This window comes from Rhinopithecus bieti, unplaced genomic scaffold (genome assembly GCF_001698545.2).
Source record: "Rhinopithecus bieti isolate Rb0 unplaced genomic scaffold, ASM169854v2 scaffold_2574, whole genome shotgun sequence".
NCBI lineage: Eukaryota > Metazoa > Chordata > Mammalia > Primates > Cercopithecidae > Rhinopithecus > Rhinopithecus bieti.
In genome coordinates, this window is record NW_016804493.1 from 1,854,239 (window position 1) to 1,871,949 (window position 17,711).

The window sequence follows — 17,711 nt, forward strand, 5'->3', positions numbered from 1 at the left end:
CAGATCAAGTATAGAGCTGCAGGCCTGGCTGGCAGCACGGGGGATGTCCTGACCTGGCGTTTCCAAAGGACTGAGATCTCAAATGAGATGAACCAGAACATCAGCCGGCTCCACCTGAGATGAGGGCCTCAAAGGCCAGGCAGGCTTCCGGAGGCTGCCATCGGAGGTGCCGGGAGCGTGGGAGCTGGCCGTTAAAGATGCAAGGCCACACTGTCCAAGCTGAGCTGCTCTGCAGCAGGCCAATGCAGGACAGGTCGCAGCAGCTGCGTGAGTATCAGGGATGATGAACGTGAAGCTGGCCTGGACATCGAGATCGCCACCTACAGGAAGCATGCTGGAGGGCGAGGCAGAGCCGGCTGGAGTCTGGGATGCAGAACATGAGTATCCATTCGAAGACCACCAGTGGCTATGCAGGTGGTCTGAGCTCGTCCTAAGGGGGCCTCACAAGCTACTGCCTGAGTTCCAGCTTTGGCTCTGGCGCGAGCTCCAGCTCCACCAGGGCCGTGGTTGTGAAGAAGATTGAGACCAGTGATGGGAAGCTGGTGTCCGGGTCCTGACGTCCTGCCCAAGTTAACAGCTGCAATAGTCCCTCCCAGCCTGTGCCACCTGCGGCTGCCCCAGAGCCCTGAAGGGAGGCTGCTGTGCAGAGGGGAGCACGGGAGCGGGAGACCCACCTGAGGCTCTGCTCTAGTCCTCAGCCCACCTGCAGGGGAGTTAACTATCTGGGGACCCCCCATGCCCATGCCTCCAGCTACAAAACAAGTCAATTGCGCTTTTTTTTTGGTCCAAAATAACACTTGAGCTAGCTCTGCCCCCCACCAAAAACAAACAAACAAACAAAAACTCCTTGTAGAAAGTATAAAAGAGGCCGGGCGCGGTGGCTAAAGCCTGTAATCCCAGCTCTTTGGGAGGCCGAGATGGGCGGATCACGAGGTCCGGAGATCGAGACCATCCTGGCTAACACGGTGAAACCCCGTCTCTACTAAAATACAAAAAACTAGCCGGGCGAGGTGGCGGGCGCCTGTAGTCCCAGCTACTCGGGAGGCTGAGGCAGGAGAATGGCGTGAACCCGGGAGGTGGAGCTTGCAGTGAGCTGAGATCTGGCCACTGCACTCCAGCCTGGGTGACAGAGCGAGACTCCGTCTCAAAAAAAAAAAAAAAGAGTATAAAAGAAAAAACTTCACCCAGAGGTAACGCCTCTTAACCATTTAATGCAGGGTTTTTGTTTGTTTTTACGGAGTCTCGCTGTATTGCCCAGGGTGGAGTGCAATGGAGCGCAATCTTGGCTTACTGCAATCTCTGCCTCCCCAGGTTCAAGCGATTCTCCTGCCTCATCCTCCCAAGTAGCTGGGATTACAGGCGCCCACCACTGCACCCGGATAAGTTTTGTGTTTGTAGTAGAGACAGGGTTTCTGCATGTTGGCCAGGCTGGTCTCGCACTCCTGACCTCAGGTGATCCAATGCAGTTCCTTTCAATTGAGCATGTTTGTTAATGGCTGCATGTTTAAAAATCTGGAATAGTGCCTAATATGCTGGAAACTTAATATTTGTATGTGGACAAAATAATTTATGCTTTTCATTTGACCACAGTTTTTGATTACTGTGAAAGTTCTGTAAGGTACAGCTATAAGGAAGTTAACCTGTTTTGCAAGTTACTCTTTCTTGGTACTTGATTTTTGGGGAGATGTTTTGTCTTTGAGAATCTGCTCTCTAGACATATCTACATAAATATGACAGCTTTGTGTTACTAATGCTAATAGATTAATTAGGTAATATAGTTAGTTTTAATAGGTAAAACACGACCCAAAGAGCACTGTCCCTGGACTTAGGCAGATCTCGACTCCAATCCTGGCTCTGAAGCTTCAAACCTGTGCAGTGTTAAGCAAATTACCAAGCTCAAATCTCTTTGATCCTTAATTTCGTCATCACTAAAATGAGAGAGTAAAAACCTACATCATATGGTTATTGTGAGGTTTAAAAGTATGTGAATATTCAAAGAAAATCACCAGATAAACTTGAGTTGTCACACAGTGTGACTTAAAATTCTTCTAAAAAATCAATGCGTGTCATACTATGTAAGTTTTTGTAAGTGCAAATCATACTGTTAAAAGGTTAAATGGTACCTTGCCTTTTATTTTCCTTCAAATGATACCATGCTTAAAAGACAAATATTAACAGTGTTCACTTTTTGAAGGGAAGCTATAGGGCTGATTTAGGTTGCTCATTCTGACTAAATCTACACCTTGGAAAATTACTGTCATTTTCATTTTCTTCACATTTTAATTTTCTTCCCATTGTTCCCGAGTGCTTGGAGTACTCGGGAAATTTATCACCTCTTCTCAGAGCCACCTGATACTTCATTTTTGAGCGAGTGCTTCTAAAAAGATGAAGGCGTTTTTTATCTCCAGTGTTAGAAATGAGTTTGCAGCTGGTGGTAATTTTAATTTTCTAAGCACCTTCTATGAGCAAAAAACTTGGTAATGCCCTTCTACCTACAGTATGTCACGAAATGGTCACAAAAACTTTAATGAAACAGGAATATTCCACTTTCCACATGTTTTTGTTTATTTTTGAGATGGGGTCTTGCTCTGTCACCCAGGCTGGAGTGCAGTGGTGAGATCTCGGTTCAATGCAGCCTCCACCTCCTGACCTCAAGTGATCCTTCCGCCTTGTCCTCCCTAAGAGCTGCGATTATAGGCGGGAGTCACTGTGCCTGGCCTCTAGATGTTCTTAACTATTCCCAGCAATTTACAGATGCAGAAACCAAGTTAACACGTGAGTTGTCTTGATTCCTCGCAAAAAGCTGGCTCGGTGTCTCTGGCTATTTTCCCCATTACAGTGAGGGAGGCAAGACAGTCATTCCATCAGTTGTCACTGAGTTCCTGCCATCAGCTGCACTGGGGAGTATGAGGCTAAGAGGGGGCAGTCTGTTTCCTTGGTTTACTCCTCACCTGGGTGCTCAGGAGAAGGTGGAAGCCAGGCCGCTTCCCTTTCCTCTACAGGAGGCTGAGCACGTGCTGCTGGACAATGCCTTACCCAGGTGAAAAAGTGGCGCCCCGCTCCAGCAGCCCTCTGTTATCCAAGTCCACCCGCAGCAGCCCGGGGAAGCTGGCACTGCAGCAGGTCCGCTCGCGGCCAACACTTCAGCACCTGGACCGAGAGGACAGCGCCAAGCATGGCTGCAGGCCTAGGAGGCCCAGCGCCCACCCCAGGCACCGCCCTGCCAGGGCCGCCGAAGGTACTTGGCCGCCTGGAACGCCCCAAGCAGCAGCAGGGCCCTCAGCAGCCGGATGCCGTGACTAGGAGCCAGCGCCTTGCCGCGGTCCTACCCATTAGTCTCCGCGCCCGTTGCCCAGCGCGTCCTTCCCTGGCCTGCCTTGAGCTGTCCCCCGGGGATCACGTCCTGTAGCCACTCCCCAGGGCGACATTCCAGCCCTCGGGTCCGGACACGCTGCCTACCCGGGCCATTGAAATGTCCAAGCACATAAACAAGTTTGAGAAGAGGTTGCTGTAAAGGTACCCTTCCTCCAGGCTGAGGACTCTAGCCGCCCTTGGAGTCTATCCTTGATGGCTCGTTTTGAGACCTTTTAAAACTCCTTTATTGTACTCCCTACTTCATTTAAAAGTATACTTCGGGAGGCTGATGCACGAGAATCGCTTGAACCCGGGAGGCAGAGGTTTCAGTAAGCCAAGATCAGGCCACTGCACTCCAGCCACAGAGCAAGACTGTCGCCAAAAAAAAAAAAAAAAAAAAAGGTTTATAATTGGTAACTTTTGTCTTTTTTTGAGACGGAGTCTCGGGGCGTTCTATTGCCAGGCTGGAGTGCATGCAGTAGCACCATCTCGGCTCCTTGTAACCTTCTCTTCCCGGGTTCAAACCATTCTCTTGCCCAAGCCTCCCGAGTGGCTGGGATTACAGGTATGCACCACCACGCCCCGCTAATTTTTGTATTTTTAGTAGAGATGGGGTTTCTCTATGTTCCCATGTTGGCCAGGTTGGTCTCCATCTCTTGACCTCGTGATCCGCCCACCTTGGCCTCCCAAAGTGCTGAGATTACAGGTGTGAGCCACCACGCCCAGCCTATTATTGGTAACATTTAATGCTGATCTCCATCGTCGTGTATGTCTGTGTTTAGTGAATTCCCAGTTGAAGTTGCACAAGCCTTTTGGAAAGCAGTTTCGCACCATGGAACAAAGAGTCTACTGTAAATATTCTTTCAGTGAGTATTCTTTGATACTCTAATTTCACTTCTGGAAGTCTAACGGGAGAAAAATCTAAAGTTGAAAAGTCAACCACACACAAAAATCACACAGATGTTCCTTTAAAACTTATTATAAAGATTTATTACAGCATGATATGCAAAATTAGAAAAATGGAAAACATTTTTACTTAAAGAGTGAAAAAAAAATTTTTTTGATAGGGTCTTGTTCTGTAGCCCAGGGTGGAGTGTAGAGGTGGAATCATGGCTCACTACATTCTCAATTCCCTGGGCTCAAGTGATCCTCCTGCCTCAGCCTCTTGAGTAGCTAAGACTACAGACATGGGCCACCACATCTGGCTTATTTATTTTTTGTAGACACAGGGTCTTGTTATGTTGCCCAGGCTGGTCTTGAACTCTTGGCTTTAAGTGGTTAAGTGATCTTCTCACCTTGGCCTCCAGAGTGTGGGATTGTAGGTATGAGCCATCGCACCTGGCGTAATTTTTTTTTCTCTTGACCTCCGCTATTGAAAGCCAACTCAACATTTGTATTTAGAATGTTTAAATAAAACTTTAACCATAAATGGATTCAAAACATGGCAATCATGCATATGCTAAATGGATTTGTATATTGGAATATTATGGAACCATGGAAAGCACATTATAAAATGATGATAAAAAGTGCTTATTTTATAAGTAAAATAAAGTAGGACATAAATTTTTAGTACAGTTTGTAATCTCTGCAACTTTTATGGGCGATGGCAGAATTATTTAGGCACTACTGGATATAGGCGCTCAATAAATGTTAATGGCATAAGTGAAAAGACAGGTGAAGGGTAGTTCCTAACATGTTTTTTTCTACTCATAATTTTCTATAGCAAGATATGTTTTATAGGAAACACTTTTTTAAAGATGCTATGTCTAGAATCTTTGTTCATAAATTGTATTTTCAAATCTTGACTTTATTTTATTTGAGATAGGGTCTCACTCTGTCACTCAGGCTCATGTGCAGTGGCATGATCACAGCTCACTGCAGCCTTGACTTCCTGGGCTCTAGCCATTCTCCCACCTCAGCCTTTTGAGTAGCTGAGACCACAGGCCTGTGCCACCATGCCTGGCTAACTTTTGTAATTTTTTTTTTAGAGAACAGGGTCTGGCTATATTGCCCAGGTTGGTCTCAAACTTCTCAGATCAAGCAATCCGCCCGCCCCAACTCCCTTAAGTGCTGGGATTACAGGGGTGAGCCACTGCCCCTGACTTCAAATCTTATTTCACAGTTCTGTGAGTGATGGTTTAGTTCCCACTGATAGATGAGGAAGTGAGGGCCCAACACCTTATTCTTACGTGAAATCAGGTTGTAAGTGCCGAGTCTAGATCTTCTGACTCCAAGTCCCTTGACATTTCCTGACATTGAACTTGGCTGATATGTTCCAGGCTCTGGTTTGGGAGACAGGAAACAATTGAAGTCCCTGCCCTGTCCCTGGCTTGCTGGGTGATTTAGGGGTAAGTCACTTCTCTTTGTGTCTCTTCTTTTCTTGGGCTTTTGACCTGCGGATTTATAAAATCAACCTTTCTCAGTATTTCTTTCAGTGGAGAGAGGACTCCGTTAGGATGTTGGCTATCCAGTCTAACGTTGCTCCCCTAGTCACTTTCTCTCTCATCTCCCTGTTTTTTCTTTAGTCATTTTCATCCTGTCAATTTATTATGTCCCTTGACCATGTCAACGTTTAGTTGACATTTTGTCATATTGTCAGAAATGGTATTTATTTTATTATGTATTTTACCTATCTAGATAGAAACTTTGTGAGGACAGAAGTCCTCTCTGACTTCTGCTCATCTGCACCTCCAAAATCTAGCACGGGGTTGGACTCAGACTCATAGTTAGCTCAGTAAAATAGTTGTTGAAGGAATTGCAGGAATGGAAGTGTATGTATGATCAAGATAGGATGAGCTCACTTCTCCCACAACATCCCCTACTACTATGGATCTTTCCCCCATTAGTCTTGTTAGGAAATACAGTGCTAGAGCCGTAGTTCTTGGCTGGGTGATTTTTGCTATACCTAGATGACATTGGGCAGTATCTGCAGCTCTTTTTGGTTGTCACAAATGGGACGTGCTACTGGCATCCAGTGGGCAGAGGCCAGGGAGGTTGTTAAACTTCATACAATGCACAGGACGGCCCCAACCCACTCCAGCTCATGATAATCCACAGATCGTAAATGTCAACAGTGCCAAGATTAGGAAACTCGGTGCTAGACAGATTGAATGAGGTTGGTTTGCTTGTTTGTTTTAAAATTTTCATTTGGGTGATTGTTTTGAAATTTCAAGCATACAGAAAAGTTGCAAGAATAATACAAAAAATGACCTTCGCCCGGATTTTTCAATTGATATCTTGCCATGTTGCAATATCATTTTCTCTATATATGTAATTATTTTTTCTTTCTGAACTATTTAAGGGAAAGTTGCAGACATGATGTTCTGTTGCCTCTGTATAACTCAGTGTGCATTTCCTAAAAGGTTTTACATAAACACAGCATCATTATCAATTATGACCCAATATCATTATCTAATTTAAAACCTTATTCATGTTTTGCATATTATCCCAACTGTGTGTTAAGCAAGCGTTTTATTCCTCTTGCATTTGGGATGAGGGTGGAGTTTGAGTCCCTGGATCTAACTCATCCCAGTGTTATTTTAACAAGAATTAAAGCTTTAGGCCGGGCGTAGTGGCTCACGCCTGAAATCTGAACACTTTGGAAGGCCAAGGTGGGCAGATCCCAAGGTCAGGAGTTCAAGACCAGTTTGGCCAACATGGTGAAACCCCATCTTGACTAAAAACACAAAAATATAAATAATTAGCTGGGTGTGGTGTGCTGTATGTAATTCCAGCTACTCGGGAGGCTGAGACAGGAGAATTGCTTTAATCTGGGAGGTGGAGGTTGCAGTGAGCCAAGATCATACCATTGCACTCCAGTCTGGATGACAGGTGAGATTCTGTCTCAAAAATAATGATAAAAATTTAAATTCTCCTGGAGCTAAACACTGATGTTGAACTCCTGCAACTCACCAACTTTGTTGGGTTGAGTTTGGCCTTTGGCTATCACTCTGAGTGATATATTTAGACACTGAGTCTGGACCTGTCTTTTAGTGGAATTTTGTGCAGTGAGGATGGTACCAAGTCTCCTGGCTGCCAGCTGGAGTGTCAAATCCTACTTCAGCACCAGAGACATCCTTAATAAATGGGAAGCTTTGTGATAATGATTTATAACAGGAGCTAGTATCTACCAAATTGTGAGGATTCGTCAGCTAGCATTAAACTGAACAATAACAGAAATCCTTAAAGGCTTTTTATGTTTTCTCTCTGCCTTGCTTCCATAATCTTTCTTGACATTTCAGAGGAATTCTACCTGAAATCTATGGACCAACTTTGAATAAGAAAGGCTTATAAGTGGATATTCTTTGTCAGATACTAGCTATTTGTTATTTAGTCTACTGGGGCATAAAATTTCATAAGACTTATTAGATGTTCTTTTGTTCCTTCCCTTTTCAACTTTCCTTTGATTCTCTACTGCAGCACATAATTTTTCCTCCATCCTAAGAGGACCAGTTTCGGGCACATTTCAGGTGCTACATAAACGGTGACTGTTGAAAGTGATGTTGCCAGAACTGAAACCAATGTATTAGTTTCCTGGGGCTGTTGTAACAAATGACCACACAGGGTGTGTGGTCATTTTTAATGTTCAAAATGTAAGCCACACAGGGTGGCTTAAAAATAACAGACAATAGCCAGGTGTGTTGGCTCATGCTTGTAATCCCAGCACTTTGGGAGGCCAAGGCGGACAGATCATGAGGTCAAGAGATCGAGACCATCCTGGCCAACATGGTGAAACCCGATCTCCACTGAAAATACAAAAATTAGCTGGGTTTGGTGGCGGGTGCCTGTAATACCAGCTACTCAGGAGGCTGAGGCAGGAGAATGGCTTAAACCCGGGAGGCGGAGGTTGCAGTGAGTCGAGATCGTGCCATTACATTCCAGCCTGGTGGCACAGTGAGACTCCGTCTCAACCAAAAAAAAAAAAAAAAATTCTCATTGTGGAGCCCAGAAGTCCAAAATGAAGGTGTTGGCAGTGCTAGCTCCTTATGGAGACTGTGAGGGAGAATCTATTCCATGCCTCTCTCCTGGCTTCTGGGTTCGCTGGCGATCCTTGAGGTGCCTTGGCTTGGTGCTACATCACCCTAGCCTCTGCTCTATCGTCACTTGTCTTTCTTCTCCATATGTATGTCTGAGTCTCTTCTCCTTTTCTTATAAGAACATCAATCATTGGACTTAGAGTCCATCCTAATCCAGTATGATCTAATGTTAATACATATTTGTGTCATAGCCCCTCAAATTCCTATGTTGAAGTCCTGATCCCTGTACCTCAAAATGTGTACAGTCATGGGCTTCATAATGACATTTCAATCAATGATGGACCGCATATACAACGGTGGCTGCATAAGATTATAATATCATATTTTTACTGTACCTTTCCTACATTGAGTTATGTTTAGATACACAAATATTTAGCATTGTGTTAAAATTGCCTGCAGGATTTAGTACAGTAACACACTGTACAGGTTTATAGCTTAGAAGCACTATGCCACACCACGTGGCCTAGGTGTGTAGTAGGCCATACCACTTAGCTTTGTGAAGGACACTCTATGATGTTTGCACAACAAAACCGTTGCCTAATGCCACATTTCTCAATATAATCCTGTAGTTAAAGTGATCCATGATTGTATTTTGGAGATAGGGCCTTGAAAGAAGTATTTAGGGTGAAATGAGTTCATAGGGTTAGACCCTAACCCAATATAACTCATGCCCTTATAAGAAGAGATTAGGACACAGACACACGTAGAAAAGACAAGACACCAGAAGATGGCCATCTATAAGCTGAGAAGAGAGCCTTTTAGAAGGAACCAACCCTGCTGACACTTTTTGATCTTGGACTTAGGCCTCCAGAACTGTGGTAAAGTATATTTCTGTTTAAACCACCCAGTCTGTGTTACATTATTATGAAAGTCCTAGCAAACTAATGCAGTCTGCGAAGACCCTATTTCTGGCTGGGTGTGGTGGTTCATGCCTGTCATCCCAGCACTTTGGGAGGTTGAGATGGGAGGATCCCTTAAGCTCAAGAGTTTGAGGCATCATAATGAGTTCTTGTCTATATAAAAATTTTAATAATTAGCTGAGCCCTGGAAGTTGAGGCTGCGGTGAGCTGTGATTGTGCCAATACCCTCCAGCCTGGATGGCAGAGACCTTGCCTCTTAAAAAAAAAAAAAAAAAAAAAGACCCTATTTCCAAATAAGATTATTATATTTGGAGGTTCTGGATGGAAATGAATTTTGGGAGTCTCTATTAAACCCACAACACACAGCATGAGTGAAAGACTGCGGTGAGAAATGAGGCTAGAGGGATAGTCTAAGACCAGATTGTGGACAGCCTTGAATGCCAGGGTTAGGGTGTCCGGCCTTTATTTCTAGGTGTACCAAACTCTGCCAAACTGAGGATGAACATGTGAGAAGCTTAGAGAGGAACCACAACGAATAGATAGGGAAGGTTTGTTGTAATTCCTAAACCATCTCATCCTTTTCTTTTCTTTGTTTTGTTTTTTGAGAGAGTCTCACTCTGTCGCCCAGGCTGGAGCACAGGGGCGTGATCTCGGCTCACTTGCAAGCTCCACCTGCCAGGTTCTTGCCATTCTCCCACCTCAGCCTCTCGCGTAGCTGGGACTACAGGTGCCCACCACCATGCCCGGCTAATTTTTTTGTGTTTTCAGTAGAGATGGGGTTTCACCATGTTAGCCAAGATGGTCTCAATCTCCTGACCTCATGATCCTCCCATCTCGGCCTCCCAAAGTGCTGGGATTACCGGCGTGAGCCACCACACCCGGCCTCATCTCATCCTTTTAATGAGCATCCATGGTGTGTCAGAGTTAGGGAACTGGTGACCTTGAATTCGTGGGAAAGACTTTCAGGGTATGTATAACCCCAAGGGGTTATGAATGTGTTCTCCTATGCCAATCCTGATGACCAAGTGCTGGCTGCTGGAATTCCACCCCTGACGAGGACTGTATGATGAATTCAGGATGTCTGCTGTGGACAACTGAGGGGGAAATTGGGGCTGCTACAATATGATTGTTAGTTCCCTCTAAAGCACTTGTTGAAATTTGGTGTCCATTGTACCAGTATGGAAGGTGGGGGACCTTTAAGAGGTGACTAGGCCATGAGAGCTCTGCCCTCATGAGAGGGATTAATGCTATTATAAAAGGGTGAGTTCAGCTCCCTGCTGTCTCTCATGTCCTTTCTTGTTCTTCTGCCTTCCCTCCACGGGATGATGAAACAATAAGACTCTTTCCAAATACCACCTCCTTGATCTTGAACTTCCCAGCCTCAAGAAATGTGAACTGATAAATTTCTGCTCTTTATTATTTACACGGTGTCTGCTATTCTGTTACTGCAGCACAAATACAAAGACAGGGGCCCAGGTGCCATGTATTTGAGATCCCTGGTTTGGTTCTTCAACCCAATGAATTGCTTCCTCAATGTGTGCCACAGCTTGTTCAGAGTCCAATTACTGTGATAGGAGCAACTGCTTTTGTTTATAACAACTTTGGAAATTGAAGCTTTAAAAAGATTATGTTGAGTGTTCTGTTGAACTCTCATCCAAGTACTTCATTGATTTTTTTTTTTTTTTTAATCTGAACAGAGTAGCCAAATGATACCAAGTTAGAGGCAGTAATGTGTAAAATCGCCTTCATGAAGATGTTCTGGTTTATTTCCTTCAGTCCAGGGAGTAGAGGCCAGAAAGCTCTCACTTTACAGAGGCTTTAATCTTCCCATCTCAGTTTAGCTGTTGGCTGTTGAGTCCTGCATTTGTTAGCCACTAGCTTTTGGCTCCTCTGGGTACAGTTTTGATGCAGTTTTTTGTTCTTGTTGTTTCTAATAAAAAAGCGAAACTTCAGAAGAATGCCAAGTATGGTAGGTATGGAGGTAAATAATAGATTTGTTTCGAGTGAAAACAGAAAAGTTTCTTTTAAAGTTTTGCGTTCTCTGATACAATAATTTGATCAAATTATTTAATTCATTGATTAATGAGACTTAACATCATGCTTGGATTCTGGGGCACAGAGAATAGAACTTGTACTTAACCCTTGAAAACAGGAAATATGGTAGTGCATTAACTCATTTATTCAACCAACAGTTACATATTGAGCCTCTAGCAAACGTCATATTTCTCTGGAAACATAATCAAAAAACAATTTTTCTAGTTCTGAGCTCTCAGTTTATAGTCTAATAAGAGAAATACAAATGTAAAATCACATCTGAAAAACTGAAACAGGCAGGAGGTATTGGTGCTATGGCAATCGACAAGGGGATTTGATTCTGGCAGAGCCTGTTACTTAAAAACTTTCTATTATTTCTTAACCCTAATTTTGTTTGGGGTGACAAAATACACAACAATATTTCCTTTTCTAGCCTTTCATGGGGTTAGGGCCTCCATATAGCAGAGTTCTGACCAACAAAACAAATTTCAGTCTGCTGGAGGATGTTGGTCATAAGAGGGGCAAACCAGTCTGGTGACGCTATTCTATCTGTCTTTATTGAATGTGAATGTGATGTCTGGAGTTGCAGCAGACAACTTACGACTATCAGAAAAGGCCAACAGAACAGCGGAAACATCAAACCTTGCCTTATTGCTTTCTGAAACAAAGAATGCTGCAATCGCTCACTTTCAGACTTCTTGCTACGTAATAATAAAAATTCCTATTTGCTTAATCCACTGTTAGTCGTATCTTATTTACTTGCAGCCAAGCACATTCTTAAGTGCTATTAAGGGAGTTCAGAGAAAGTTTCCCTGAAGTCTTGACTAACTGATGTTTGAAGAATGAGCAAGGTTTAACTAGATGATGGAAGAGTTTCTATGCAAATATTTGTGACAGGAGGAGATTGGTTGCCCACAAAGGGTGGCAATACAAAAGTGAAGGGAAGAGAGAATGGAGAGGAATGAAGGGCAAGACCTTTACAGCCTTTCCAGGCCATGTTAAAGTTTTGTTTTTGAGAAATTTGGAAAGCCATTGAAAGGTCTGAAGTAGGGGAGGATAATATAATACTTGTCCATTGTTAGACAAATGCAGTAAGTGTGTGAGTTACATAAGGTAATGCACAGAGGGAAGAAATATGTCTTTTCAGGAGGGCAGAAAAGGTCGCCATTGTGTTGAATATTAAATAAAGAGAAGAAAGTCACCAGAAACAAAATGAGGAGAAAGAGTTCTAGACAGAGTAAAGAGAAATATGATCAGAGTGCTGCTGGTGTAAATTAATGGTGCATTTAGGTTCCCATGAGAAGCATAGTTTGTCTCAAGTGTAGGGCTCCTCTATGAAAGGAATGGAAGGTGCATTTAAAAATGTAGGTGTATAGGCAAGATCATCAAACCTCTGAAACAAAGCCTGAGTTATAGTTTGGATGACAGTGTAATTTATTACCCAAACTGGGAAACTTTCAGAGTGAAAAAGGGTGCTATCAATTTTCGAACAATTGTCATTCATCAGCTCTCTCCACGGCAAATTGGAATGTGATCTATGGTCACTCTACTTGGGTAGATTAAATATATTGAAATATATTGGATGACCAGAATAATTAATTGGCTTTTAATAAGATAAAATTTGCGCATACCATCTCTCAACTTAAAAATGCATGTCCCACTTCTAGAAAGCTATCACAAGTGCCTAAGAACCTGCCTTTGGAGTTGCATGTAATAATCCCAGTTTATAGAGTTAAACAGTTAAGCTGTCTTCCAGCTTTTGAAGCTTTGAAGTCAGCTTCCATTTACCAATTATGAGATGGTTTTCTACTGCTATCTACTTATCTCCATGAACCCACTTTCTCTTTAAATTGGAATACAGGTCTTTCTAGTCTCATTTCTCTTCATAGCTTGTGTTAATCAGAATCATTTTGATTGCAAGTGACAGAAACCCAACTGTGGGAGACATGCTGATCACCACCAAATATTCGAGCTCTCTGCCTTCTGGGCACATGGCTGAATTGCACTTGCAGGTATACCTCAGAGTGGAAATGTTTACTATTTCTGTTATCAGATCATTTAATGGCTGCTGTGTCTCTCTGCTGTAGAGAATGACAGCATTCTATATTGCTGCTTCTCCATCTGCTGGTTTCTAGAGTGAGCACAATGCAGAGAAAGAGTCCCCTTTTAATGCACAATGAATATGAAAATGAGAGACAGCAGCAAACTTTGCTGTTTGAAGCCACTGAGGTTTTGAGATTGTTACTGCATCATAACCTAGCCTATCCTGGCTGATATGCCAACTCAAACTAGCGCAAGTGAAAAGGAGAAATTGTATTCTGTGGTTTGGAGGAATTGTGGGACAGCTCACAGAATGTACAGAAATAGAACCAGGGCCTTAGGGGATTGAAATGATGAGCTAAGAACTATCTGAACACACACATTTTCTTCCTGTTGTTCTCTTTCCCCTCCCTCTCCTTTCATCCTTGCACCCTTCTTTCTCATCACTGCTTATCTTTGTTTTGCTTCATTCTGCACATTGCACTCATCTAGAAAGAGAATTCTGCCAGAAGCCCTGCATTTACTTGGTCCTAATTGAACAAGTCCAAGGGAAAGTATTTCATTGCTCCCAGTTTCCAGGTGACAACCACTGGAAAATAATCTGATTGGCTCTGAGTGGGCTGTGGATACCTCCCTGAACCACCCACACTGACAGAAGTGTCAACTTTGCTTGCTGGCATATGTGCACATGTTTTTGACTACTGTATATTCAATTTATAGTTCATTAGTAGAATTTTATTTAAACTAGTTTCCATTTTGTAGATGTCAGTTTAGAAAAAATGAGATAGTAGTTAACCTGCTTAATGCCATGTGTAATTAGAGGTGCTAATATTGTCTTCGCAGACCCCCTCAGGTAGTCTTGCTGTCTTGGGTGCTATGACTGGCTTCCTCTGTCTCTCCATATTACCTATTACCGTTAGTAGATACCCTTTGAATTTCTTGCATCAGATTAAAGAAGATACTGAGTTTGCTAAAATTTGATGTTATTTACTGCATGCCCCAAACACTAAATCTTTTGGGTTTCTATTTGTGAGATGTGCTTTTTTGGTGATGTTATGGAAGTTCTTGCTAATCTGAGAGAAGAAAATACTTTATATTGCTATTTATTTATTTTGTTACTATCTTCTGAGATGGGGCCTCACTATGTTGCCCAGCCTAGAGTGCAGTGGCTATTTACGGGTGCAACCACAGTGCACTGAAGCCTTAAATTCTAGGCCTCCAGTAATACAACTTTATTTTTAGATAAGAAATGCTGCACTGTAATGCTGGGAAAGAGAAGCCATTGAGCCTTGCAATAAGCCAGTTCTCCTTCAAAATATTAAGCCTGAGTCTGTTATAAGTGTTTCCTTTAACTTACTGATTTTTCTTATCTCACTTAATGATGTGGATGGAAGCATCTTTGGTAAGTAGAAAACTGCTCTGTATTGTTATTTACTCAGAAGGACTGTAAATCCTTACCCTTGACTTTGGTGCTAGCAAGCAGCAGAACTGCTACAATTAATCAGAGATGGTGTCTGGGCAAGTAGCTAAAACTTAAGAACTTTGCTACTCACGCTGTGGTCTGTGGTCTAGACTTGGTGTCCACTGGGAGCTTGTTGGAATCAGCCCAGCCCCATGGGATCTGTGGTGTAACAAGGGCTTCAGGTGATCTACAAGCATTTAAAAGTTTGAGAAACACTGCTCTGAAGATTAGAATCAGCTTCCTGGTAAGGTTTGGGGAGCCTAGACTGTTTGGGCTTCGAATGTAACTGACATCTTTGGGAAGACGGGAAATGCCTACCTTCCCAAAGATGTCAGTTATATTAGAAAGTTGTATCACCTGACGCTTACTTGATACAATGTTCACATCCTCTGACCATGACCTTTTGGGGGAGACATTGCTAATTGCTTATGTCATTCTTTCCAGGAGGCTTCAGGATGCTTCTATACCCTGCAGTCCAGACAGCTTTTATTGGAGACATAAGAGTTGGCCTGAGGCTGGGAACATTGGCTTACGCCTGCAATCCCAGAGCTTTGGGAGGCTGAAGCAGGAAGATTGCCCGAGCCCAGGAGTTCTAGACCAGCCTAGGCAACATGGCAAGACCCCTGTCTCTAAAGTAAAAATTAGCTGGGCATGATGGCACATGCCTGTCGTCCCTGCTACTTTGAGCCTAGGAGGTTGAGGCTGCAATGAGCCATGTTTGTGCCATTGCACTGCAGCCTGGGTGACAAAGCAAGACCCTGCCTCAAAAAAAAAAAAAAAAAAAAAAAAAAAAGTTGGCCTGAGAATTAAAAATAATTTATCATTCCTGCCTGAAGACCAGTTGTTTGCTAGGCAGTACCCAACAGGCAAAACAGACCAAAGAGAAGTCTAGGTTAGGGAATCTTGGGGGTGTGGGTTTCAGCTGGTTTTTTGGCTAAGTAACAAAGTCAGGGTCATGAGTTAGACCCAGAAGCAAACCAGGTAATCTGTTAATCCATTCCTCCCAGTTTTGCTGTTTCCCATAGTCTGCGCTTAAGTCTTGCTAACTGATCTTGATATTTGCTAACCCTTATCTTGATGTCACTAACCATCTATTCCTTTTGAATTAACTTACTCTCTTGGTCTTGTTGGGGCACTTTGGGAAGGATTGCCTTATTTAATGGATCTGTCTTCAAATGTTTTTGTTTGTTTGATTTTAAATAGATAGGGTCTCTGTCGCCCAGGCTGGAGTCAAGCAGTACAATCATGGCTCCTTGCAGCCTCGAACTCCTGGGCTCAAGCAATCCCCTTGCCTCAGGTTCCCAAGTAGCTGGGACTAAAGTCATGTGCCACCACACCTGGCTAGTTTTTAAATTTTTTTGTAGAGACCATGTCTTGGCTGGTCAGGCCGGTTTTGAACTCCTGGCCTCAAGTGATCTTCCCGCCTCAGTCTCTGATGTGTTGGGATTAGGGGCTTGAACCACCATGCTTAATAACACTGGTTGTCTTTGTCTTTATCTGGGCCCTTGCAGAGGGGGAAGGAAAAACGCCTTCTGTGCAGTGACCTTAGACTGAATACTTCTCAAGGTCAGCTGTTAGTCCAAATTGTTACTTCACCTAAGGAAACTGAGACACTGGATTAGAATCTACTCCCATTGCCTTTCTGAATGGACTTTACCATTTATTGCTCCCCATGGTTACTAAGTATATAGGATCTGAATCAACTTACTAAGTTCCAATGACAGTTCCACTATTTCCTGGCATGTGACTTAGGGCAACTTATCTTTTTTTTTTTTTTTTTTTTTTTTTTTTTTTTTTTTTTTTTTTTTTTGCTTCTGTAATATGAAATGATTCTAGAGCGTAATTCTCAGGGTTGAATTCTCAGGGGGGTTCCCAAGATAAATGAGAATTACATAAGATCTAGCATGTACCGGAAATGTGAGGAGAATGCGCTTACTTACCAGTGTCCACCCATTTCATTATGGTCATTATCTTTAGGAAGACTATGGTTATGTTGGAAGTAGGGAGTTGGCCAAGTTTCACCAGATACAATTGCAGCTACATGTTTTGTTGTTTTGAGACAAGGTCTTGCTCTGTCATCCAGGCTGGAGTGTAGTGGCACAACCTGAGCTCATTGTACCTCAGCCTCCCAAGTTCAAGAAATGCTCCCACCTCAGCCTCCTGAGTAGCTGGGATCACAGGCGTGCCTTACCACACCTGGCTGATTTTGGTGCTTTGTGTAAAGACAGGGTTTCGCCATGTTGCCCAGGCTGGTCTTTGAACACTTGAGCTCAAGTGATTCGCTTACCTCAGCTTCCCAAAGTACTGTGATTACAGGCACAAGCCCCTGTATCTGGCCAATGCAGCTACAATTTTAAAAAAGTTTCCCTCCTCTAGTCAGACCATACCTCTTCATTGCCAGGTAAAATTGTTCTGAGTGTATCCGAATCACCAGTTTGATTAAATCCAGGGTAATTCCCCTCAAACTCTGCCAAGTTGAATATAAACCAACATAGTTTGAATAACTGTAATTAACACTCAAACACATTTTCTATTGATCAGAATTCAGGCTTTATTATTGAGCAACGAAAAGAGCTAAAACTTAATTCCAAGCATGTGTAGTTGAAGTTTGCAAAGCAGAATGTTGTTCACAAAACACATTCAATGTTTAAACACTATTTATTTGAAGAACAGAATACATTTAAAATTGTATGCTTCTAAAAAGCCCATTTCCCTCCAAGTCTAAACTTTGTAGTTTAATATTAAGCAATAACGTTATTTTGTACAATCTAGTTAAACAAGCAGAATAACACTTGGCAGAATAAAAAATTGCACAGACGTATGCAATTTTCCAAGATAGCATTCTTTAAATTCAGTTTTCAGCTTCCAAAGATTGGTTGCCCATAATAGACTTAAATATATAATGATGGCTTTAAAAAAAAAGTA